Source organism: Equus caballus, chromosome 14 (genome assembly GCF_041296265.1).
Source record: "Equus caballus isolate H_3958 breed thoroughbred chromosome 14, TB-T2T, whole genome shotgun sequence".
NCBI classification, from domain to species: domain Eukaryota; kingdom Metazoa; phylum Chordata; class Mammalia; order Perissodactyla; family Equidae; genus Equus; species Equus caballus.
In genome coordinates, this window is record NC_091697.1 from 88434750 (window position 1) to 88459969 (window position 25220).

At 36.8% G+C, this 25220-nt stretch overlaps 1 long non-coding RNA gene across 1 annotated transcript; it reads left to right on the forward strand.

Moving 5' to 3' along the window:
• Positions 1–546: 546 nt before the first annotated feature.
• LOC138917330 (uncharacterized) lies at positions 547–25220 on the forward strand. Its single transcript, XR_011425175.1, has 3 exons — positions 547–690; positions 19576–19756; positions 22086–25220. It is a non-coding gene; the product is annotated as an uncharacterized lncRNA (long non-coding RNA).

Here is a 25220-nt window from a genome sequence, read left to right on the forward strand (position 1 = left end):
CCCTGAGTCAGAGCGCCCCAGCTAATCTGCTCCCTAATTCCTGACTCACAGAAACTGTGAGACAATACATGTTTGTTGTTTTAAGCCACTAACTGTTGTAGTAATCTGTTACCCATTAACATATAGTACAGGCTTCTATTACATGGACGGAAAAATAAAAGAGAGTAGATATTTCCCTGTATTGTGATCTATATTGATATAGACCATAGTCACTTAAGAGAAGAAAAAAGAAAAAGCAAGATTTTTGTCTCAATAAAAAGATAATAATAAAATAAAATCACTTTGATATATATTTTTTTGAAAAAGATTTTTGTTACACTTTTCAAACACTGTTAACTTTTTACTTTGTTTTCTCAAGGACTGATCCTGAAAATAGAACAAAAATAGTAGGGCAAAGTGACTTCAACTAAAAAGTGAGGGAAAGTATCTATATGAATCTGGTGTTTGAACTAGTATGACTGAGAAATGAAATAACCTACCAAGTGGGTGGGAAAAGTGGTTTGTAAATCCAGCTCAGTGCTATGCCAGACTCTGACACACAGCCTCAGATGACAAACTACTTCTGCAGGCTAAAGATGAAGCACACGTTTGCCATTGGTTTATCAAATAGAAAACAAGGACCATCTGTTAATTGCCACCAGAAGACCTAAACAGAGAAAACGAATAGAACTGAATTTTCCTCTGTGCAAGGTAGATATTTTTCTTTTCCTTTTTCTTTTTTTTTTTTTTTTTTTGCGGGGGGAGGGTCATGCTCTGGGAAAAGAAGCCTATAATGAGATCTGAAGAAAGGTCATTTAAATCTCTGGTAATTTTTTAATCATCCACATAAAAATACTTCCAAAAAACTAATTAACAAATAAGTGGAAATATAGCAAATAGGTGATAACTACATGATAAATAAGTTTTCAATGTATTATAAGGATAGGAAATATTATCATGGCACACTCATTGAGGCTTTATTTTTGCCAAGTATTTTATAATTATTTTTACCTACTACCTATCAAAGCAATATGGTATAATAGGTTAATATTCTAACTCACAATTTCTAAATGAGAAACTCATACAGGCGAGATTAAGTGCACAAGTGGTTTTTGTAAGCATTAGGGCTAAGCCTAGGTAATACCATCTAGCTCGTGGGCACTTGTCTTCAGTGTGGGAAGTCCCAGAGCGGGGGTGGAGGATGAAGGGGAGAAGAGGTGGTGCAGAGTACCACTTAAATATAACCTCTTCCCCCTTACTCTCATCCCCAGGCATCTGGTATTCTTAAGCTCTTTCCACCCTGCTCTAAATCTTTCAAGGGATTGCAAATAGTGTTGCTTGTTGTCTGTTTTCATGTGGTGTAACTCCAAGCTTTCCACAATCTTATCCTACCAATCATTAACCTAAATGAGGCTGAGCAAGCCTGGGCTGCTGGGCAACTGTCCAACAGGCTGGTCCATTGCCCTCTATCTGGGCAATACTGGGGCAAGAAGGCAAACAAAGGCCCCGTATTTAAAGTTACAAATCAGGCTAACAAAATTGCCATTGGAATAAAATGAAATATTAAAAATTCTACCATGTTTATGCAATGGAAAATTGTAATCATTAATTTGAAAAGTTTAATTTATATTTTCTATTAAAATATCTTTAAATTTTATACAACTACATTTTACTTTTTTTTTGGTGAGGAGGATTGGCCCTGAGCTAACATCTGTTGCCAATCTTCCTCTTTTTGTTTGAGGAAGATTGCTAACATCTGTGCCAATCTTCCTCTATTTTGTATGTGGGATGCCGCCAAAGCATGGCTTGATCAGTGGTATGCAGGTCTGTGTCCAGGATCTGAACTTATGAACCCTGGGCTGCCAAGGTGGAGCACGTGAACTTAACCACTATGCCATGGGGCCAGCCCCTACATTTTACTTTTTAATCTTTTAGATTATTGGGAATGAGGGCCAGAGCAGAATAGAGAATTGTGAAAAATCACAATGTGATAGCAACGTATATGATGAAATTAAAATATTTTGTAATATTTTTGCAATAACAATTTATCATTGGCAAAATTATTAGCTAAAATGTGTCTTATCTTCCCATCTTGACAAATAACTTCATAAAAACAAAATTTTTTAAATATATGCAAAGCTATGGGTTTTATATGACTGAAAATCAGCAAAATAACAAAGACCACTGAATTTAATCATTGCATCTGTCTGAGTCATATTTGGATGAGTAGTAATAAAAGACAATCATAATTCATAAAATATTATATATTTTATAAAATATATTTTTCTTGCCTTTTTGGTTCACTAAAATTACTAACTGTGTTTTGAAATCAAGATTCTCACCCAATTTGAGTTCTACTTACAGGAAATACCAAATTAGACAACTTTTCTTGGGCCGAAATTTTACATGGTTTTTACTCATTCCATATGAAGAACTTAGCTCTGCTGAGACACTGGCAAATGGAATTATTAATAAAATTTTTTAAGCAAGTCTAAGTTCAGAAGTGAACATTCATTTCACATACCATGCTCAAATATTGTAAAAAACAAGGAAGTTGAAATTAGTAGATATTTCACTGGTTTCATATCTATTGTAAAAACTACGGGTTTTACTTGAGGGAAGAATTGAAAAAACAACTTCAATTTTAGGCTCTGATTTAAAAGCTTGTTGAGGACAAAACTATGATATTGGTGCTGATGTAGTTGATAATAACAGAGGTTATTTTGGCAAAAAATCCAGAAGGAATCTTTGTGCCATTTATAGTACATAGTGTGAATTTGTTCCTAAGAGATATGGTCTCAATACTGCTGATATTATTCACCTTCTTTGAAAGAGTTTAAACATCAAATATAGTACTTTCAGGATCTGTCCAAAGGTGAAACATCTTGAGAAAAACATTGAATTTAATCTAATAGATACTGGTGGATAAACAATGGGAGGGCTGATCAAATGCTGCTAAAGCAATTAGATTTAAACAAGATTCAAAATATACTAGAACAGTTAACTAAAACAGCAGAAAATTTCTCAAATAGTAAGTTGTGATTTTTGGCAGAAAATGAAATTAATTTTGAATATATCCACATATTTATTTGCTATTATATTAATAATATTTAGCAAAGGCTTAGAAAAAAACAGATCTAAGTTTAGCTACTTCACTTTTAAAAGGTTTGAAAATTTAAAATTTAAATAAAGTGGTTTTTATAAGTGGAAAGAAACTGCATGTTCAATATGCAACAAAAGTTACAATCTGAAAAAATATAGGAAAATTAAAATGTGTTAATAGTTATTTTTCTTCTAAAATATACAAAATTATTAAAGTTAAAAGGCAAAGTATAAACTATAATGAATATCCAATTATAAAGCAAAATTAAATAATGCTGAAATTTTGAATATTCGAAAATTTAATTAACTTTATTAAATATTTTTATAAAAGTAAAACTATTTGCATTTCCAACATTCAATATCCCTTTAGCTGCCAATGTTAAGATTTGGTATCACACTTTAAGTATATCACACCTAGATAGAGATGCATACAAATTTAAGAGCAATATGAACTGTTTAAAATTGCACAATATTCCTTAGCCATCATAGGCAATAACTGAAAATACTAAGCACATCTGGACTAATTCCAGAACCATGAATTGCTTTATATGGAGAGAAGCAAGAAAATGGATGCTCAGCACTAGTGGGAAATGAACCTTCATTATGCAAGTACCTATTGCATTCATGCTATGAGAAGGATTTGACAAGTTAATTAATTTATCTTTTCTCTTATTTAAGTGCTTCTGCCATTCAAATCCTCCCTCGAGTCTGAAGCCTTCTCCTTTTCTCATGTTGGAAATAATATGAGCCACAATATGTCATAGTATTCGGATCCGAATGCTTTTTGTTTCCAGGAGGTAGGGTAAAAGATGTGGAAAAGAATTTCCCTGCGGCCTGATAAGTGTTAGTCACAAGTATGAATGTTTAGTGACAAACGTGCCTCTGGTTTTTAAATAATTTATTGTTTATGTGCTGCATATATTTGTGATTTGAGGGCCCTCTGAAGCCCAGGGCCCAGAGCCTCTCCTTCCCAGATGGTGCTGAGCTCTTCTTTCTACATTTCCCTCTCCTTTCTTAGTCCACTGCCTCAGCGCACATCAAACTCACTGTCCCCACCGTAACCTAGTTTAAGGCCCTTGACTAACTAATTTACTCTTTCAGCCACTCTCTGATTTATTTAGAATTTCAACTGAAAAGTCTTTCAGACTCTTGCTGTTGTAAAACGCTGTTGTGTTATTTGTAAGGAGAGCAGAAGCTTCTCTAGTAAAGTTGGGCAGTCAAATTTTTGCACGTGCTGTTCCCTCCGCCTGAAACACCGTGCTCTCCTCTCCAGCTATTTAATTCTTACGCAGACCTCCGCTCAGTTGTGACTTCCACAGAAAAGCCTTCCTTGGCAGCCTCAATTAGTTCACATTCCCTTTGTGTATGTTCCTACAGCATCTTGTTCTATTTAACAGAATTATGATTTTACATTTGTTTCTGTAATTTGATCAGTGTTTGCCTCTCTCCACAGAGAGGAATTGACACAAGGACCATGTCTGAGTGTATTTTGGCTGGCCATCATATCCCTAGAGTTTAGCCTATGTTGTGCACATAGAAGACACTCAAGATTTAATTAATTAATTAGTTAATTAATTAATGGAGCCATTCAGCTGCACTGAACATTTTGTTTTCTTTTTGCTTTTAGACCTTGGTCAATCATGTGGCTAAAGGAAATCTATTTGTCTTTTAGATCTCAGCTTAACAGTATTTTCTTGGGAAAGCTTCCCCAGACCTTTCTGACTAACTCAAATCCTATTGTTTTTTTATGTTGGAAAAAACCAAAAACTCTTTTTGGCCTCCTGACATGATTTCACACCATGTGTGCACACCTGAGCAGCTGTGCTCTAGTGAATTCTCCCCAAAGATACAGAAATACTATATTGAAAAGACTGGTTTCATGGTGAGCATGTGCATTACAGCAATCTTAGACATATTTTCACTGGCTTAGCAAAATCTTAAGTGTGGCCACAGAGTATGGTCAGTTTTAGCAACAGTTTTATTTTCCCAAAATCAAGCATTTTGAACACTGACTGACATGGGAATTAGGAAGTACATGTTCTAATAGGATCAAATTTTTTGAACTACTTAGGATTTATCCTCAGCATTCAGTTTTACCTGGATGCTAAGCAGCCAAAGAAATATAAACAAATATTTCCAGAAAGTTTTTTGACTCCTTTTTTTGCAAGATTTAACTCCATTACCATGAAATCATTTGTTTACTATAGAATGACTTTCATCCTGGGTTCTGCTGAGAAATTGAAAAACTAGAAGAACCAACAAATGACGATAAAAGTGTCTCTCTACATTTTCCCATTGCTCCCAATACTTGTGGACACAAACCAAACTTTAATTTAGCTTCCTGCCTCTTCAGCTTTCCTATACACGTTTGCAGGATATTTGGTCCCTGCCTCTTCACACAATTTTCCTTGTACTTTAAAGGAAAAGACAGCAAAATTGGACTATAATAATCAGACATTGACATCACAACCCACAAAATAACTGTTGTTATGTTGAATCAGCAGTGAAAGCTTTTTGGTAGATTTTTTTTTTTTCTCATTTGAGTCTTCATCCATTTTAAACAATGGCATAATTAATCAGAACTGGCAAGTCAAGTTGGAGATAGTCAGCAGAGTACCTCACTCTCATGAATTTCTGAGTGTCCATGTGGCCTGGGGGGACTGGCTAGCTTGGTCTCAAACAACTGAACTTTCTACTCAGTGTCCCACCTTCCACCTAAGTTGTCCCAAGAAAAGGTCTACCCAAACTTGTCCCAAGTTCAGAAACAACTGAACTTTCTACCCAAAGTGTCCCAACAAAATAGAAGGATTTTATTAAACTCGGTCAGTTGGGAGAAATGTGAGAAAGCATCAGACTAATTACACTCAAACTCAAAGGATCAAGCACTAGTTCCTTGGCTCAATCAGAAGCTTTACTAATTGACACTTAGGAGTAGAAAATTTTTTTAATGTGTTAAGAAATAAATTAGCGAAAATATGACCTAGCATATGACATTTAACCATGCCAGAAGGCCTGACTTCTATTTGGAATCAATCAGATTATCCTGGCAAAAAAAGTGTACCATCAAGTTCTGAGAAAGCGAGGACTGGACACCCTGATTCTGTGGCCTTATAAACACAGAAGGGAAAAATATACAGTTTTTCCTACGCATATGAAAATAAGGCCAAAATTGCTTTGATGTCTTTCCTTCATAAAAAATAGCATTAACCTGTTTTTATCGCAGTAATATGTTAGAAGTAGAGTGCCTAATTGATCTGTTTTATCAGGTAATGCAATGGAAGTAGACGTCCTAACAGCTGTCTGTTGTCTTGCTTCTAGCTGTACAGGACATACCTTGGTAGTTTTATTTTCTGTAAAACAGCAGATGTTTCTGCTGAGATTCTGTGTAAGTTCTCTTCGGAGAAAACAAAGCACTTTTCTTTGTGGTTGAGAGGAACCAAGGAAGGAGTCTTACTGAAGCTTTGTCCAGTCCCTAGGAATTCCAAACAGCACTGCCACACTGCTTCCCACTTGGCCTCAACTGGGAAGTGAAAGATTACTAAAATTTTTCAAGTACAGAAATGATTTAAATTTGCCTTTACAAAAGCATCATGTAAGTATGCTTTTCTCCACACCCCCCACCCACAATTTGGATTGTTTGTTTTTTGGTTATTTTTTAACCACGGGTAAAGAAAAAAAAATGACCGGACTGGCTAAGTGCTAGTCTTGACACAATTTGAGTAAATTGAAATCTTTTCCTTTAAAATAATAAAATAAACTCTGTTGATATCCTAGAGGTAGAGACTGCTAAAACGTCACTGGGGCAAATACTGAACAATCTTTCCACGGTATTTTCAGTTAGTGTCAACTTTGGGGATTATGGTTTTAGTAAACGCTTTGCCTGTATTGGACGATAATAACTCTGTGGCTTTTGTTAGCTATTTCATTTCTTGGCTGAAATTACTCTGAAATAGAGGAAGTCTGTGTTTATTTTGTTAACTATTTCATTAGTGTGTCATATGTTACATTTTCTCATTGGTCAGGTTTTATTAGGGGAAGACAGGAAAGTAATTTCCACAGGGTTTTATTAACTATCCATGTTTCTAAAGGGAAAGTTGAAAACAAAATTTCATCTCCTTATCATGCTGCTTAAGTCTTATTTTTCATTCCTATCCTTCATTATTTAACTGGGCTATTACACAACGTAGGACTGTCAGATTGTCTCATAACATTGCTATGTCCTTAAAATTTTCCATGACCCATATTTTGGATTATACCTTCAAGACTTTTAAATAGTGAATAACTTCATGCTTATCCAGGACCCAGTCTTTCCATTACCGTTCCTATTCTCTGTGTCCCACTTCACAGGTTTTTAGCATAAAGCAGCCATAAGAAGACATACTTCAGAGGTTCTAAAAGCAAGGGATTTGGGAACCTCAACTCCCCCATTAGTCTTGAGCCTAGCTACTAGTCTGATGGCATTAATTGATTATTGAATATTATAATTTCATGCCAAGGGGAGAAGGGAGGCCCAAACAGCTCCCATAGGTGGCATTTCAAAGTAAAACCTTAGTTAGACTCTTGTCAGTAAAGTGAAGCAAAGGGCACTGTTTTCACAAAAAAAATGATGCACTTCATCCTGACCCCACAAGAGCTATTTGTCAAGAACCGTCACAAAACCATCTAGATTTTGACCTCTTACACCCAAGTTTCCCAGAAATGATTAAACTGTTATTTCCTAGCTTATCTAGATCACCGCTTCCCCTCTGCTCATCACCACAGCTGCACAATCACTGAGGAAGCAGAGTAGAGGATGTCTAGAGGGAAGAAAGGGCAAGAGGTGACACCTGTTCTTCCTCCTGTCCCCAGACACCCTTGAACAGGGTGGCCTATGTCTGAAAAATTTCCAGAGACTTCCTTCTGTCAGCATGGTTGCCACATAAAGACGTGGTGATGATTAGTCTGTGTGTCAACTTGGCTACGCTGTAGTTCCCAGTTGTTTAACTAAACACTAATCTAGGTGTTGCTGTGAAAGTATTTTTGTAAATGTGGTTAATATTTACAATCAGTTGGCTTTAAGTAATGGAGATTGCACTCAATAATGTGAGTGGGCCTCATCAATCAGTTGAAGGCCTTAAGAGCAAAAATTGAGGTGTCCTGGAGAAAAAAGAATTCTGCCCCAAGACTGCCCCAAAACTCCTGCCTGAGATTGCAGCCTGCCAGCCTGCCTGCCCTACTGATTTCTGACTTGTCAGTCCCCACAATCTCATAAGCCAATTCCTTAAAACAAATCTCTTTATATATTCATAGTACATATATTGGTTTTATTAATCTGCAGAACCCTGACTGACACAGAGCCTTATTCCATTCCTGCTCCTTCCTAATGGGATTGTGTATTGTGAATTAAGAGAAGGAGTCGTGAATAGAGAAGCCTGTTCATGTTGGAGAACCACAGTTCTAAGAACTACCCTTAATACTTGGGAGGAAACTGGAACATAGCTTTCTCCCATGTTTGGCTAGGCATACGTGGGGCATCACTGCACTAGATGCATTTTCTATACTTTTTTTTGCCTTGTTTTAAATATCTAACTGTATTTGCACTACAGGCAAGGTCTCACAATTCTGCCTCAATTTTTTGGCTAATATTTATTGTAGAAATTAGATTTTTTTTGTTATATGAACCCATAATCCTTGACAATAAGACATATATTTTGGCTCTTAGGTATTTTATTTCAATAGTGTTTAGGTATAGACATATTTGATAATTATATTTAATTAGATCATTCAAGTTAATTGAAAATCAGTCATTCTTTTAAGATGAGGAAACCATTTCCTAGAAAATTTTGTACAAACCTCAAAAACTAACTGAATTGTGGAAATGGAAAATGCTTATCAAGAAGGATATTGTAAATAATGCTAACTTGAAATAATTGAAAATATGGCTCTTTAGGCACAAAGCTGGTTTCTTGTGGCATGCTTTGGGAACCCTAAGCATGCCACAAGGAATGCCACTGGGAACTCCAATGGCGTACTGGGAGGCATCAATAATTTTTTTAAATTATTCTTTTGTGTGAAAAAGTTCCATCATGTCAGTTAATTTTCCATCATAAAACGTTTAGGAACTTCAGAAAGCACACAGTTAAACTGATAAAGCTCTCTCCATTCATTCCATGGTACTAGAGTAACTAATGATTCTTAATTGAACAATCTCACATGCTTCCTTGCTCTGTGTTGGATTACACACATTCTAGATTTTCAATAGTTTATATAAAGAAACAGGGAAAAAATATCAGATCCTAACAAAATAGGAAATGAAATTCTAATTCAATTAAAACTTAAATGACAAATTTTTAAATATAAACTTCTGAGTAAGCTTAGAATTATCTAGGGTAACTGAATTAAATCTCTCTGTTTTGAAAACAGAATGTGAAATGAATGCAGGAATAGTACTGGACTAGAGGACTGATATTTACAACCATTTTAACTTTTGAAATATATTATAAATCTGCTGATTTTTATTAGCATTTATTCTGCCTTGCTCTCAGAGCCCTAGTGAAAAAAGAGAATATACCTAATTCATGAGCAGGTATTGGCTTATGACTGAGTCCAAAAAATAACATTATTTCTGATATGAGAGGCAATATGTCACGGTGGTTAAATCAACCAGACCTGGGTATAAATCCTGGCTCCACCACTTTCCACCTGTGTGACTTTGCCAAATTAACCACTCTAGGCTTCAGTTTCTTCATATGTAAAATGGGGACAGTAATTTCACTTGCTGAGTCATTGTAATGACAAAGTTTTATACATACATTTTTTTTTTTAAAGATTGGCACCTGAGCTAACAACTATTGCCAATTTTTTCATCTTCTTCTTCTTCTTCTCCTCCCCAAACCCCCCCAGTACATAGCTGTATATTCTAATTGTGAGTGCCTATGGGTTATGCTGTGTGAGATGCTGCCTCAACATGGCCTGATGAGTGGTGCCATGTCCGCGCTCAGGACCCGAATGGGGGAAACCCTGGGCCATCGAAGCTGAGCAAGCAAACTTAACCACTAGGCTACAGGGCCGGCCCCATATACATATATATTTTAAAACAAGCAATTATACATACACACATCCATGTGTGTGTGTGGTGGGGGGTGGTAGGCATTTAGCATGATATATGGCAAGCAACATATGCTCAATAAATGGAAGATAGCCTATTTTAGAAATTGTCTTTACTCAAAATCATTAAAGTTCTGTTCTAGGAAAATGTATCTTCTTGTTCAGTATACTTAAAAACTAAATAATATTTAGAATGTCTATGTTAATTCTCACTGTGAAACATAAAACATAAAAGTTTACCATGTAGGAATTTTTTGGTTACGAAAGAAAAAGAAATGGACTAAAGCAGAAAATGAATTCCTGGAAGGCTAAGAGATGCCCCCAGGAACGAGGAGAAAGATCAGGAATCAGGCAGTTCTGGGGGTCTAGATAGCAGAAGCTAATGACCTTTCTTCCCCCTTCAGGGTTTTGCTGCTGCAATGATTCCATTCCAATTATTTCACTAATTTTGTCACTCAAGATGCAAATTCCAAGAGATAATATTTAAGTGGTCTAGACTGGTTGAGGGAAAGTAGATTTCCTTCCAGTCTCACCTTTGCTTTGCCGGCAAAGCAAAGTCCAAGTCCTGTTACAGAGGAAGGAGAAACATTCGTCAGTGAGAAAACAAATGCCCTATGTGTACAGAAGTATTCCCTTTTATTGTTTTTCACAACCATATGCCCTGGTAATTTAACACAATCACATGTATTGAATAAATAATAAGGATCAGAAACTATGTTATTTCTTTAACGTCCAAAACACACACAAACAATGATAGTAGAGAACCTAGGATTCTGGGTAACTGCGTAATACTCTCAAATAAGCTGACATCACCTGGAAGGGGTGATGACAAATTGCCGTTTCCGCTTGTACATTAGGAGTACACTGCAAAAATCTGCTCTCTTTTCCCACCCCTTTTCCCATCTTTATAGGTATTCGTCACCTTGGTTTCTGAAAGTGGCAGGAATGGTGGCAACATTTTCCAGTCTCAACTTTCACTTTGGATGGGCTTGTGAAGCAGGGAATAATGGCAGGTTCCTGAACCCTGACAGGCACCCACGCTCTTTTGTATACACTAGAAGTATACTAGTAATGTTGATCTACTTATACTTCTGATGGATGGGAAAATTGATGGAATATGAACACGGTCCAATTTAGCCTCTGTTTAGCTTCTCAACTACAGTGAAGTGGAAACTTGTCCAATAGTAACAGAGAATCTTAGATGGGATTCCTTCTTTTTAAAAAAACATCACAGGCCGGCCCTGTGGCCGTGGTTAAGTTCACGTGCTCCGCTTCGGCAGCAGGGGTTTTGCCAGTTCGGATCCCCGGTGAGGACATGGCACCACTCATTAAGCCATGCTGAGGCGGTGTCCCACATAGCACAACCAGAGGCACTCACAACTAGAATATACAGCTATGTACTGGGGGACTTTGGGGAGAAGAAAAAAAAAGGAGACTGGCAACCGTTGTTAGCTCAGGTGCCAATCTTTAAAAAAAAAAATCAGCAGACTACTACAAGGAATTATAGCAATGTCTACTTACCAAGTGGTCACTTACTTCAGGCTAATTTAAATTAGGTATAATTCTAACAAAACTAGTTAACATCTTCCAAAACTCTCAGCAGATTAAAAGGAGTATACTAGGCAGTCAATGGGATTAGAAAGAAAATTTTGTCAAAAGTACATTGAAGGCAACAAGGAAGCGACAGAGACCAAAAACTGCTATAAAGATAAACAAAAACCCCAAAACATCATAGCAGATGCCCTGCACACCTCAAAGTGTCCTGAACTATATACACTACATTTATAATGATGATCCTAAACCCTTAAGAACTCTATTTAAGGTAGAAAAGAATGTGATACATTTTAGAACGATGGGCAAGAAAGAATAATTTTTTTTTTAAAGATTTTATTTTTTTCCTTTTTCTCCCAAAGCTCCCTGGTACATAGTCGTGTATTTTTTAGTTGTGGGTCCTTCTAGTTGTGGCATGTGGAATGCCGCCCCACAATGGCTTGATGAGTGGTGCCATGTCCGCGCCCAAGATTTGAACTGGCGAAACCCCTAGCCACCGAAGCAGAGCACTCGAACTTAACCACTCAGCCACAGGGCCGGCCCCAGAAAAAATAATTCTTTAAAAAGGCTGCATATGAAGGAGATAAGCTTTGGGAATCTAAAAAATGTATAACATTTTAGCCCCCAAGATTCTGCATAATGATAGTAACAAGAGTAGCCAACATTGACTGAGGATGTGTCATGTGACATACACTGTGCTAAGTGCTTTAACTGGATGATCTCATTTAGTCCTCACACCAATCCCAACGTAGGCACAATTCTAACAGAGGTTAAGTACTTACTCAAGGTCACTTTGTTAGTAAGGATAGGTAAGACTACAATAAAAACCAACCCCAAAATCTCAGCGGTTTAAGACAACAGTTTTATTTTTCATTCATGCTACCTGTCCATGGTGGCTTGGCTAGGGCTCTGTTCTTTGTAGAATTATGGAGCATCTGCTGTTTGAAATGAAGCTGATTGCCATGCAGGGGAAAGAGAAAGATGATGATTTATGTCCTGACTCCTCCCTAGAAGTCACGTGTCCATGACCTCTTTCAAGGAGGAGAAATGGAAACCTACCATGTACCCAAAGGAGGAGACCAGAATATTGATGACCAGCCCTAATGACTGTTAGGCACAATCACATAACTAGAAAGTAAGGGAGCAGGATTCAAACTCAGTCATCCTAAAAGCAATGAGTTTAGAGTAAGGACTAGAGAGATCTCTAAGTTTTGTGTACCTTCCCAGGAGAGTGATTAGGGAAAGACAGGAGTGGGCCACATCCTTCAGAGAGTTCCATTCTCTCCTTGCAAAAGTGTTCTTTAACAGGTCTTGCTTAAACGCTGTCATGTCAAGGAAATTACAAATTTTCAAGGCAGCTTTGCCCTGTGTACAAGTCACAGGGTTAGCAGAAAAATTTAATATTAAGGGAAGCAATGCAGAATAATCATTTTTATCTACTTTCTGGTGGTCAAATGCCCCTTTTGCACTGTCTAGGGATAACACAATGGAACCTCTTTAAGAACAGAATTTGGTTTTAGTATTAATGAAGTGTTCTATAACCTTCTATGCTCAACAGTAGTACTCACTGACATCCCTGGCACGCTGTCTATGCTTACTTAATCTAAACAAGCCCCCTTAGCAAGTAATTTGTGCTTGGTAGTAAACAAAGAGGTTGGCTTCCCACTTTGCTCTTCTGATAGTTTGCATTGAGCCTTACTGGTTTAGATTTCAAAATAGCTTTTCTGCACATTTTCCTTGGTCGCTTATACTGGGAAAAGTTGAACATGTTCAACTTTGTACTTCACAGATTTGCAAAAGTGTGTTAGATGTTTAAACATCTTCTGCATGACTCCAATGTAGCCAAGTACTCCTGACAAAATTCTTGCAGAAGAAAAGAAGGATTAGCAAGGGAATTAAGTACATACATAACTACTTTTTCCACGGGGCAAAGTAAGCAACACAACACAGCACCAGCAGCTAAATTACTTGGAGTAAACATAACTAACTAACTCGCCTTTTACATTGGTTTCAGGATTTTCAAAACAAAATGTCTGTAGTTTTACTTTCTGTATAAAATAATTGCACCCCATATAAACTTTATTATAAACTTTCACAACCTTAGTAAAGTGAGACACGTTGCACATTTTGCGGCTCGGCTCACATAGCCAAAAATCCATCTAAACAAATAAAATTAATTTCTCAATCTCTAACCAGAGCCAAAAAATTTAAGTTCTAGTCTTAATTCTGATTTGACTGAAGTAAACACTAAGAGGGGGCCTACTATACTTATTTCTTGTTTTCTTAGTCTTCACAATAGCAACACACATAGATCTTTTTCTTCTGCCCCCAAGAAAAGATTTATTGACTCATGATAATAACACTAAGTGTTATAAAATTACTAATTGTTATTATTTTTAATATCAGCCATATCTTTAGAAACGATGAAAGCAGCGTGACCATAGTATGTAAAAGTTAAACTGGAATTTAATCCAACTGCAAATGGGGCTGCTAAGTTATAAGAATGTCTGAGAAGAACTTCTTATTCTCTTAACAAAGGATTTACTTTGACCCTAATTTCCATGAGATGAGAAAATGTTAAAGAAAGACCTTACTTAAGAAATAAAATACAACAGAGAAGGAGGAAAACACAAAAGTGTCTTTCGGGAACTTCCATTTAATCAACCCTTCGGATCTGCTCTTTGATAACATTTTGACCTTAGAATTAGGGTTTATCTATAGTAAGGGACATGTTCCTCCCATTCCAACCACACTCATTAGGGAACTAAAAACTTTGAATTTTACTTAATATTTGTCCGAGGTTCAGCCCTGGAAGCACTGTAGCACAGGTTAAAACAACTAAACTAAATCACCGCCCAACACTCTGAGAGAATATCACCTCTTTCTCCCATTAAGTTTTGCATCACCCAGGACAATCCCTAATGACTGATAAGACAGGAGGCAGCAACATTGACTAACGTGCTAAGCTTCTAAAAGCTTGTAAATTAAGAAATAAAATAGAAAGATGAAAGAAAAGTTAGAAAAGTAAAAATAATGATGGCCCCAAAATTTGAGAGAGTACAAAAGCAAGAAGGTAAAATGACAGAAATCATTTTGATAACAGAGCTGTGGGTCCTGAGTGCATGATACACAGTTTAGGAAAAATGAGACAAGCAAAACCTGGTGTCTCTCTTCAAAATGCTTATCAAGTTGGAGTGTACAAAATATAAAAGCTAACTCTATGAGGCAGGGTATGATAAACATAACGTGTGGTTCTGATGCATAGGTGCACAGAGCTCTGGACTTGGGTTCAAATTCCTAATTTGTCATATACAAAGAATGAGTATAGCATTCTGGTTAGTGCTTGAGCTTTGGACTTAGATAAATGTGTCAGTCAGGGTTCAACCAGAGAAACAGAACCAGTAGGAGATTTATATTAAGAGACTTATTGCAAAGAATTGGCTTATGATTATGGGGGCTGGTTAGGCAAGTCTGAAATCCACAGGGTGGACCATCAGGAAGGGCAGGCTAGAACTCTCAGGCAACTGAAGCAGCAGTTCAGGGAAGCTTCAACTCTGCTCTTATAGCCTTTTAACTGATTGAGTCAGGCCCATGCAGACTATCTAGGACAATCTCCCTTACTTAAAGTCATCTAATTATGGATTTTAATCACATCTACAAAATACCTTCACAGTAACAGGTAGGGTAGTGTTTGAGTGTCACAGAGGGGACTGTAGCCTAGCCAAGCTGACACATTAAACTGACCATCATAACAAACCTGGGTTAAGTGCCCAACATTACCACTTCCTAGCTATACAGTCTTGAGAAAGTTTCTAAATTTCTTTAAACCCTTATTTTATCATCTGTAAAACGAAGACGGTAAAAGTAACTACTCATAGAATTATTGCGAAGATTAAATAGATCCATGTAAAGTGGGCCTAGCAATGTGCTTGGCATATAGTAACCACTCAGTGACTATTACCCATCATCCTCCTCCTCACTATGCAGGTGATATTGGGCAAGTCAACCCCTTTCTCTGAGCTTCAATTTCCTCATCTGTAAAATCAGAATATTAATACCTACAATTCATAGGAGTGATATGAATACTAAATGAATACATATTGGAGGTGATTTTTTTAATGGTCCAAAGGTGAGATAGCCACTTAGCAAATTGTAGACACGTACATACATATTCCAAAACACATTTTAGAAAACACATTTTCTAAAATTCAACCAACAATTATAACTACAGAATTTTAAAAGTGAGTCCAATTTATAATGGTTTCTTGTATATCTTAATATATCTTCAGTTTTATAAGTGGAAATTCCCCAGAGTCCTATAGGTACAGTTAAATAGCATCCAAATACACACTCTCACACACAAACACAATTTATGGATTATTTTTAATGAAAGCTATTATCAAAACAGGATATGTTAGGAAAAATATTTTAGGATATTATACTAATATTAGTTTAATTATACCTTTATTTTAAAAGTACTTTTAGAGAAGTTATGGCTTAGTGATCTTAGCCTGGAATAAGTCCATATAAGTTAGAATCCTAGCTCCACTGCTTTCTAGCTGCATAAACTCAGACAAGTCACTCAGCTTTCCTCCACATAAATCTCATCTTTTTTTTTTTCACTGAGGAAGATCTGCCCTAAGCTAACATCTGTGCCAACCTTCCTCTACTTTGTATGTGGGTCACCACCACAGCATGGCTGCCAGGGAGTGGTGTAGGTCCATGCCCAGGAACCAAACCACTGAACTTAACCACTAGGCTATGGGACCAGCCCCAAATCTCCTCATTTTTAAGATGAGGGTAGTAACAGTGATTCCTTCACAGGATGCTGTGAGGATTTAAAAAGCTGATATCTGTAAAGTACTGAGAACCTCCTGGTATATAGGTTTCAGCTCTCTGAAAAGATCATTTCATGTCCTCCAGAAAAGTCAATGGGATGGCTTCCTATGTGCAATATTACACTCCTCCTCCACGTTACAATATCTCTTCCAAATTAAAATTCATTTGTTCCACTCTGAAAGACGCTTTGTCAGTAACTATCAAAATTCCATCTGCATACATCTTCTTCTTCCTGAGAACTTATGCTACAGATATACTCACACTTCAGTAAAAGATAGAAAACAAACCAAGTGACCATCAATAAGAGATTGTATTCTCTTTTATCATGGTATACAGTGCAGCAGCAAAAAGGAATAAGGAAGCTTTCTATATACTGATAAATATATCCAAGATACATTAAACAAAAAAACCAAATCGTAAAACAGTGTGTAAACTGGTGGAGATGAGGGCTAGGATTATACATTCATGTCTGTTTGCATTTACATAAAGAAACTCTAGAAGGAAACAAAAGAAACCAGTAAACTGGGCAACCTGTGGTGGTGGGACATTGGATGCGACCCATGTGAATGGAGAACAGGGCATGGAGCAAAACATTTCACTGTATGCCTTTTTATATTTTTATTTGTTAACCATATGTATGTGTTTCCTATTTTAAAAATACATTTTGATAGAAGCAAATGGTGCCTGTTGTAGCAACTAGTTGTCACAAAAATGCTGTGTCACAGACCACGCCAAGACCTAATAATTATTTACTCTTGAAGATCTACAGGTCAGCTGAGACTCAGCTGATCCAAGATGGGCTCAATTGAGAGGCTCTGCTTCAGCTTTCAGTGTCTGCAGGTAGCTCTGCTTTTCACTCAGATCTCTAGGTCTGCTCCCTGTGTCTCTCATTCTCCTTGAACTAGCAGAAACAGAAACACAAGGTGACTTGTGGAAGCATGCAAGGCCTCTTAAGACCTAGGCTGAAAAATGGCACAACTGCTGCCCATATGCCATTACCCAAAGCAAGTCACAGGTTGAGGAAGTACATTCTGCCCACAACAAAGCCATGGCAAGAGTGTGGATGCAGGGAGTGGCCAATGATTCAATCCATGAAACCTGTTGATACCTATAGACATCCTAGTATTCTAAAATTAGAGCTGTGAATAACAGGTCTAAGGAGCAGCAAAGAGTAGGCATAAGTTTTTTGAAGCTTGAAGGCTCTATGAATGCCACATGTCTTCAAGTCTGTGTCATTGCTTTCTATCTGGATCATGAATGGAATGAAATGAAACGGAAGACAGACTTATGAACTCACAGGACTGGAAGGGATTTGGGATCACACTTTACCCAATGCCTTTTACAGATGAGGCAACTGAGGCCTAGATAAATTAAGTAACGTTAGGATACACAAGAAAATGTAAGTTAAGTTGAGCAACAACAAGAAGCACTAAAAACGAGCTGTAAGCCCTAAAGTACAATTATTTATTTGGGGTAAAGAGCGGTCATAAAAAGCTTACGAGGTACATCAAAGAATTTGTTAAATGCATAATGTAAGATTGATTAAAGTTTCCTTAGAGCCCAGATGATAGGCTGACCCAGGAAATAAAGAGAGGGAACTTCAGTGACATTAACTACAAATAGCACCCACAGTCATAAATCAGGACAGATTTCACACATATAAAGGAATTGTGAGTTACAGATAAATCTCAAACATACATGAATAATAATAGTGTATATTACATTTGTATTTTGAAAAATTTTGTTTTTTAAAAAAGATTTCAAGAGTATACATAAAAGTAAATATCTCTCCTTTACCAGACACCCAACCACCCTCCCCCCAGAGCAAAATACTGTTAGTAGTTTCTTATGTATTACTCCATAAATGTACTATGCACTATAGGTTTATAAAGATAAAAATACAGAGCATTTGCATATTATCTTAAGGATGTATATCTAAAGACCTGACATAATTGAATACTTATTTTCTAGGGCTGGCCCTGTGGCTGAGTGGTTAAGTTCATGCACTCTGCTTTGGTGGCCCAAGGTTTCGCCCGTTTGGATACTGGGCCTGGATCATCAGGCCATGCTGAGGTGGCATCCCAGAGAGCACAACCAGAGGCACTCACACTAGAATATATAACTGTGTACTGGGGGTCTTGGGGAGAAGAAGAAAAAAAAGAAGAAGATTAGCAACAGATGTTAGCTCAGCTGCCAACTTTAAAAAAAAAAAAAACAACATCTTATTTTCCCATAGGACTGCTAAGGAAAAACAAGTATTTTTTTTTAACCAACTACAATGGCAATGGCATTAAAAACAATTTATAACTCACTAGGCCCACCAACTTGAAAAAGTATGCAATCCTTACTTAATTCTTTTTAATGTGGGGGAACTCACAATATTTCATTTATATAGAAATGCAAAGGACATAGAGTAGCTACAATTTAGAAGAACAAAGTTGGCAGAGTTACACTACCCAAATTTTGAGACTTACAATTTAGCTATAGTAATTAAGACAGTATGGCACAGTGTGGCATGGACACAAGAATAGACGAACAGGTTAATAGAACAGAATACAACATATTCTTAGCAGTTTATCACATTAATAATCGTGATTGAACTGACAATTCACTAAAACCACTAAATCTTTTTCATATGGGCGACTATTTATCCAGGTCAGCCTCATCCTCATTTTTCCCAGTTGATGATTTGGAGCAGGTATGGGACCTTACATTCATCACTACTACATTTTATCTTATTGTTGTTGCTCTTCTTTATAGCCAAGATCTTTCTGGATTTTCATTCTGTCATCTAATATATTCTCTCTCTCCTCATGCTTCTCACTGTCTGGGAACTTGGTAATCACGTTATTTAGCACTCTTTAAGTTATAATTAATAAAGATACAGTTGAAATTGACCTAAGCCAAAGAGGAAATTTATTGGCTCACATGATCAAAAAGTCCGGTGTAAATTCAGATAAAACTATATCCAGGTAATAGAATAATATCATGGTTTCTCCCCCTCTCTCCATCTCTCAGCATTGCGTTCCTCTGCATGGGTTTGAGCCTCTCTCCCAGTGATTTCAGCAAGACTTGGAACTGTATCTCATTGGCTTGAAATGAGTCACATGTCCATCTCAGAACCAATCAACGTGATTAGGAGAATATATTTCTCTGATTGTCCTGGTCTGAATAACATGCTCAAGGAGCCACGGATGAGGTAAGCCTCCCTTCAACCACATCCTGAGGACTGAAAATGGGAAAAAGAGATTTTCCAAGGAAAACAACGCATTTTAACCAGATTGTAAGGGAATGGACTCCAGAGAAAGGAAAAAATGAGATATTTACACTACAGCACGCATCTAGGTTGTTGAAAAAAATTCTAGGTATGGCCAAATGAAAGGACAAATAAGATGCTTCTGAACATAAAGATATTGTCTCCAAAAATAATCTATTTTTATATTTGGTTTTAGAGTATGGTACCAGGAAAACGAATGGGTGTTAGGTCTAAAGGAAGTAGGAGAATATCACCTCTATACGCTCCGTACTAGTTAAGGTTTAATCACCCTATTCTACTTATATTGAATCCAAAACCTGAAAAAGTTGGAGAAGGCCCGTGTCTTAGATAATCAGGCTGCTATAACAAATACCATAGACCAATTTGTTGCCTTAAACAACAGGACAGTTATTTCTCACAGTTCTGAAGGCTGGGAAGGCCAAGATCAAGGTGCTGGCAGATTCAGTTCTTGGTGAGGTCCCTCTTCCTGTCTTGTAGACAGCCACTTGCTCATTGTGTGCTCCCATGGCCTTTGCTCAGTGCATGCTCATGGAAAGAGATATCTCTTGTGTTTTACCTCTTCTTATAAGGGCATTAATTCCATCATTAAGGCACCACCCTTATGACTTTATCTAAACCTAAATATCTCCCAAAGGCCCACCTCCAAATACTACTGCATTGAGGGCGTAGGGATTCAACATATGAATTTTGAAAGGACACGAACATTCAGTCCATAATAGCCTACAAAAGAGCTGTAACCAAGTTCAAAAATCAAGCAAATGGTCAAAGGAATGAAGTTTATTTAGCCATTATTCACACAATGAAAATCAAAAGAACCAAAGATGGTCAATTCAATCTTCCACCCAGAAATAGTATTATTCTTTGGGGAGCTTAATGTGCAAAACAATGAGAAAAACATTCTCTGTATCACCTCCAAGATTTCTTGCTTGGACCAGGAGCTAGTATTAAAGTCAACATAACAGGAAAAAAGCCTCAAAGGATACTACTGAAGTAAACTATGTCCCATAGGCAGGAAGTTCAAGCACAAGAGATTACCTTTAATGGAAGCAAACTGGTCAATTAATTGAAGAATATGACATCAAAACCACCTTTTAAACTCCACAAGAATATCTGATAATTATGTGATCGAGGGAAACTGGAAGTACAAGATGTAAAATGGGTGATGCCAAAAAAGAAAAGAAAATTACAGGTTATTATGCCAATTAGGGCTTTTAAAATACGTTTTTAAAGCTTAGATATTTAGCTATTGCAGGGCTGTCATTTTCATTTTGGGATCTACTGAGAGAAAACAAGGTATGAGAGGACTTTCTGCAATATCTAGTTCTTACAATATAAAATGGAATTTAAAAAGTATAGAAAGTAATAAGGAAATAAGTAAAACATGCTAGAGAGTCCAATCCAAGCACTATATGCTCACCATGGTTTTGCTTCAAGGTCAATCTCACTATCCTGGAGTTTATGCTTCCAAGTTTAGTGTCTACTGTGATGACAGCAACAGTAGACACCACACAACTTTGGTGCCCCAGGACAAAGCTATGCTCCTGCCCCTGGTATCAGTGGGCTTGATTTCTAAGCTCCACTATGCCTCTAGATCAGCAGATAAATCACTTAATTCCTATGAAACAGGACCGCCATTTAGACAAACTGATGGACAGGAACAGGAGAGCAATAATGCCCAACAACAGGTAGCACAACATTTCAAAGATGTGGCCTAGCCAGATGTGCTCATTGAACACCCCACCCCTGACCAGTCCTGCACAACCTCTAATGTGGTGTGTTCTTAGTGGTTTAGGACACTTAGATGGGGGTGAAGAGGCAAACTTGAATAATCATACTCGAAAACTATATTAATCCACTGATGGAAAAATTGTCTACCACTTAATCTTAAAAATGGGCATTCATTTATTATTTTAAAAATCAAGAGGATCCATAAAGAATAAATTGACCGGTAATATTGAATAACTCAGAATGTAAGGCATATATGTATAGACAGTATTTATTAACAATAATACCATATTTTATTTTTAATAATTTATTTTGTTTTCAAAATCAATAATGAAATTGATTTTATTTATAGTATATTTTGATGCTCATTAATTTTATTGTACTATATTTAATATAAGATATAGTATGCATTATACTGTACTCTTTCCTTTGCTGCTTCTTTTTTGTTTCTCCAATTTTTTTTTTTTAAAGATTCGCACCTGAGCTAACACCTGTTGCCAATCTTCTTTTTTCCTTCTCCCCAAAGCCCCCTGGTACATAGTTGTATATTCTAGTTGTGAGTGCCTCTAGTTGTGCTATGTGGGACGCGACCTCAACATGGTCTGATGAGCCGTGCCATGTCCGCGCCCAGGATCCGAACTGGCGAAACCCCGCGCCGCCAAAGAAGGAGAGAGGGCGAACTTGACCGCTGGGCCACGGGGCCAGCACCTCCAATTCAATTTTTTAAGGGACTTTGTTTTATAGAAAAGTTTTAGATTTACAGAAAAATTGTGAAGAAGAGTTCCCATATACCCCACACCCAGTTTCCCCTATTATTAAGATCTATAAATGTTTTATTTCAGTTTGAACTGCTTTTATTTCCACTTGATTTTAACTAATAAAACTGATACAATTGCTAATATAATCAAAGTAATAAAAAGCTGATAATCAAATCCATCAGTCTTCCCCATGAGTAATCACTTTCATCTGTATAGCTATTTCTTCTAGTTATTTAACCTCTGTGCTTCTAAATAACATATTTATACTGAAATTCCTGAATTTATCAATATTAGAAATTTTGATAATTTTTTCCAAATGCTCCATCAGATTTGTCAGAGACCTATCAACATTACTTTCTGAGCAGTCTAGAGTTATCAGATAACCCAACTATTTCATTTCTTCCCCCTATTTCCATTATGGAACTTCTATCCTCTTGCTCCAGTCTGCAACTGGTGGCTCTCCAGGCTTGATGCGAAGCTGATACTTCCTTCAGCAATCTCCTGTGTTGGAGCCACAGTTTCTTGGGCCTCCAGACTGTTTTTCTTGGGTTGTGCCCTCATTTTCTTGGGATAGATCTTCTAGCTGCTTACAAAAAAGCTACACGGAGGTAATTTTTTTAAACTTTATTTATCTAACGCTGTCTTTATTCTACCCTCATAATTGTTTGCCTGGCTGAGTACAGAATTCTAGGCTGCAAACCATTTTTTCTCAGAATTCTACTGGCTTTGCTTTATTGTCTTCTATCTTCCAAAATTGCTACTGAAATGTACTGTGCTATTCTATTACCTATTGTATGTGACCTGGTCTTCCAGAATTTTTTCTTGAATCCTAGGGTGCTAAAATTTTATGAAGACTTGCTTTACAAGGATTTCTTTTCATTCACTGTGCTAGGCCCTTTCAAACTGGAGACTCATGTATCATATTATTCTCTGCTTTCTATCTTCTAATGTGGTGTTGAAATCTCACATCTATTAATGACTCCATTCCCACCTTTTACCAGAAGTCCTTTGAGATAATATTTTAAGTGTATAGTCAACTCAATTATTAACTCTGATGGCATATGTAGTGACTTTGGAATATGGTCTAAAATTTTGGAATATATAGCGTTTCAAGCCAAATAATAAAGATACTTGAAGAAAACTCAATCACCTGAGTTGAAGTTACCCAGTTTTCTCATTTACCTCCACATAAAAATATTCACATAGGACTGAGTTAATAAATTATGAAACATTTATATAATAGAATATCATGTCATTATTGTTGTTGTTCTAAACCATCTGAGAATAAGTTGGAGACATCATGCCCTTTACCACTAATATTTCAGTATGTGTTTCCTAGAAATAAGTCATTCTGTCACATAATGCCTTAATTTTATGCCCAGATTGAAGGAAGAAGAGATGATCCTGCTAAAATGAACCATATACACAGAATTTCTGTATATAATGTATCTACAATGGACATAGTCCAAAGAGATTTAATGATAACAATACAGCAGGGTCTTTTTGTAATGATTTCACCTCTCATTTCATCCTATGACAGAGGCCCTGTAAAGCTCTAGAGGGCATGGTCACATAGTACGACCAGCCAACATCCAGCATGTTTTCGAAAGCCAAAATGAACTTATTTTATTACTCATCTTTGATATGCAAAGAACTCTAATGTGCTATATTTAAATGTTGGTTTATTCTACATGTATGCCACCCCTTCATCTTATTCTATTTTAAAAGCTGGAGCTGTCCTAATTTATGAGTATGAAAAAAAAAAGATTACTGTATTTGGATTTGCTATTTTAAATGCCTGAATGTAATTCTCTCCTTCATATGTGTTTTGGAATTTTCCCATATCAGAAAGCTTATCAGGGTCAAGATATGGGAACATATGAACATGTGTATAGGCTCTATAACAGGGAAATGTGGTTTAGCTGAAGCTTATAATTGTGGTCATTTAAAAACGCTTTTCTAGTCTTTAGGAAGGATTTGAGACAAATTCCATTCAAAAAAACTTTTTTAATTCTAGGTAACCAAACACCATCAATACATCTAAGTTATTAAAGAGAAATGACTTTTTAAATGATCTCTCTCAACTATAATATTTGTGATTTTTATTGTGAAATAAACATAGTCTGTGCAAGCAATCACAATGAGAATAGTTACAAAATATTGACAAAATTTGAAAATCAAAACTAAGAGTTGACACTGACTGCCAATTTAGTGAAAGGTATTATATTACCATAAGGGAGATAAAGAAAGAATGAGTTAAACATATCCCTGCAATATTTGAGATGGTTTCAAAGATAAACAAATGTTGCAATATTATTAATAGCACCTTCGCACATTTGTGGCAAATGAAAGCTAGTGCTCCTTTCACTTAAAAGTGTTTAATAACACCTTACCAAATGTGGTGGACATCTGTTGTTTGTGTCTGCCTGGTATCCACTGGGGACCTGCTCCTCTTTCACCCTATGTGGATCTGGATAATTTGTCAATCAGAGGGCCTTGCTATGCCCTGGGTTCATGAGCTGGGGCAGTTCTTGGGCTAGTCATACCTTCTAGTTATACCTTCTTCTGCTGTTCACAGAGATTGGTGCAAGGGTTAAGCAAACTACCCAAGTAGGACCAATCAGAGTCCCCTGATGAGATTCAGTATATGGACCCCAAAGAGTCTTTCTTCCTCTGATCTCAACTTATAAAGACCAGACAAATCTGGAGGTGCCAGTGGCTATCTTGGACAACTACATGCTGAGAATCTGCCTGAGAATGATGATAATACCCAGAAGGCTGAATTGAGTGACAGAGGGTGAGAGAGCCCATAATTCTGATGAGTCCCTAGATTCAACTGTGATAAAGCCAGTCCCAGACCTGGACTTGCTAGTTAAGGGCCAATAAATTCCCTTTTTTCTTGA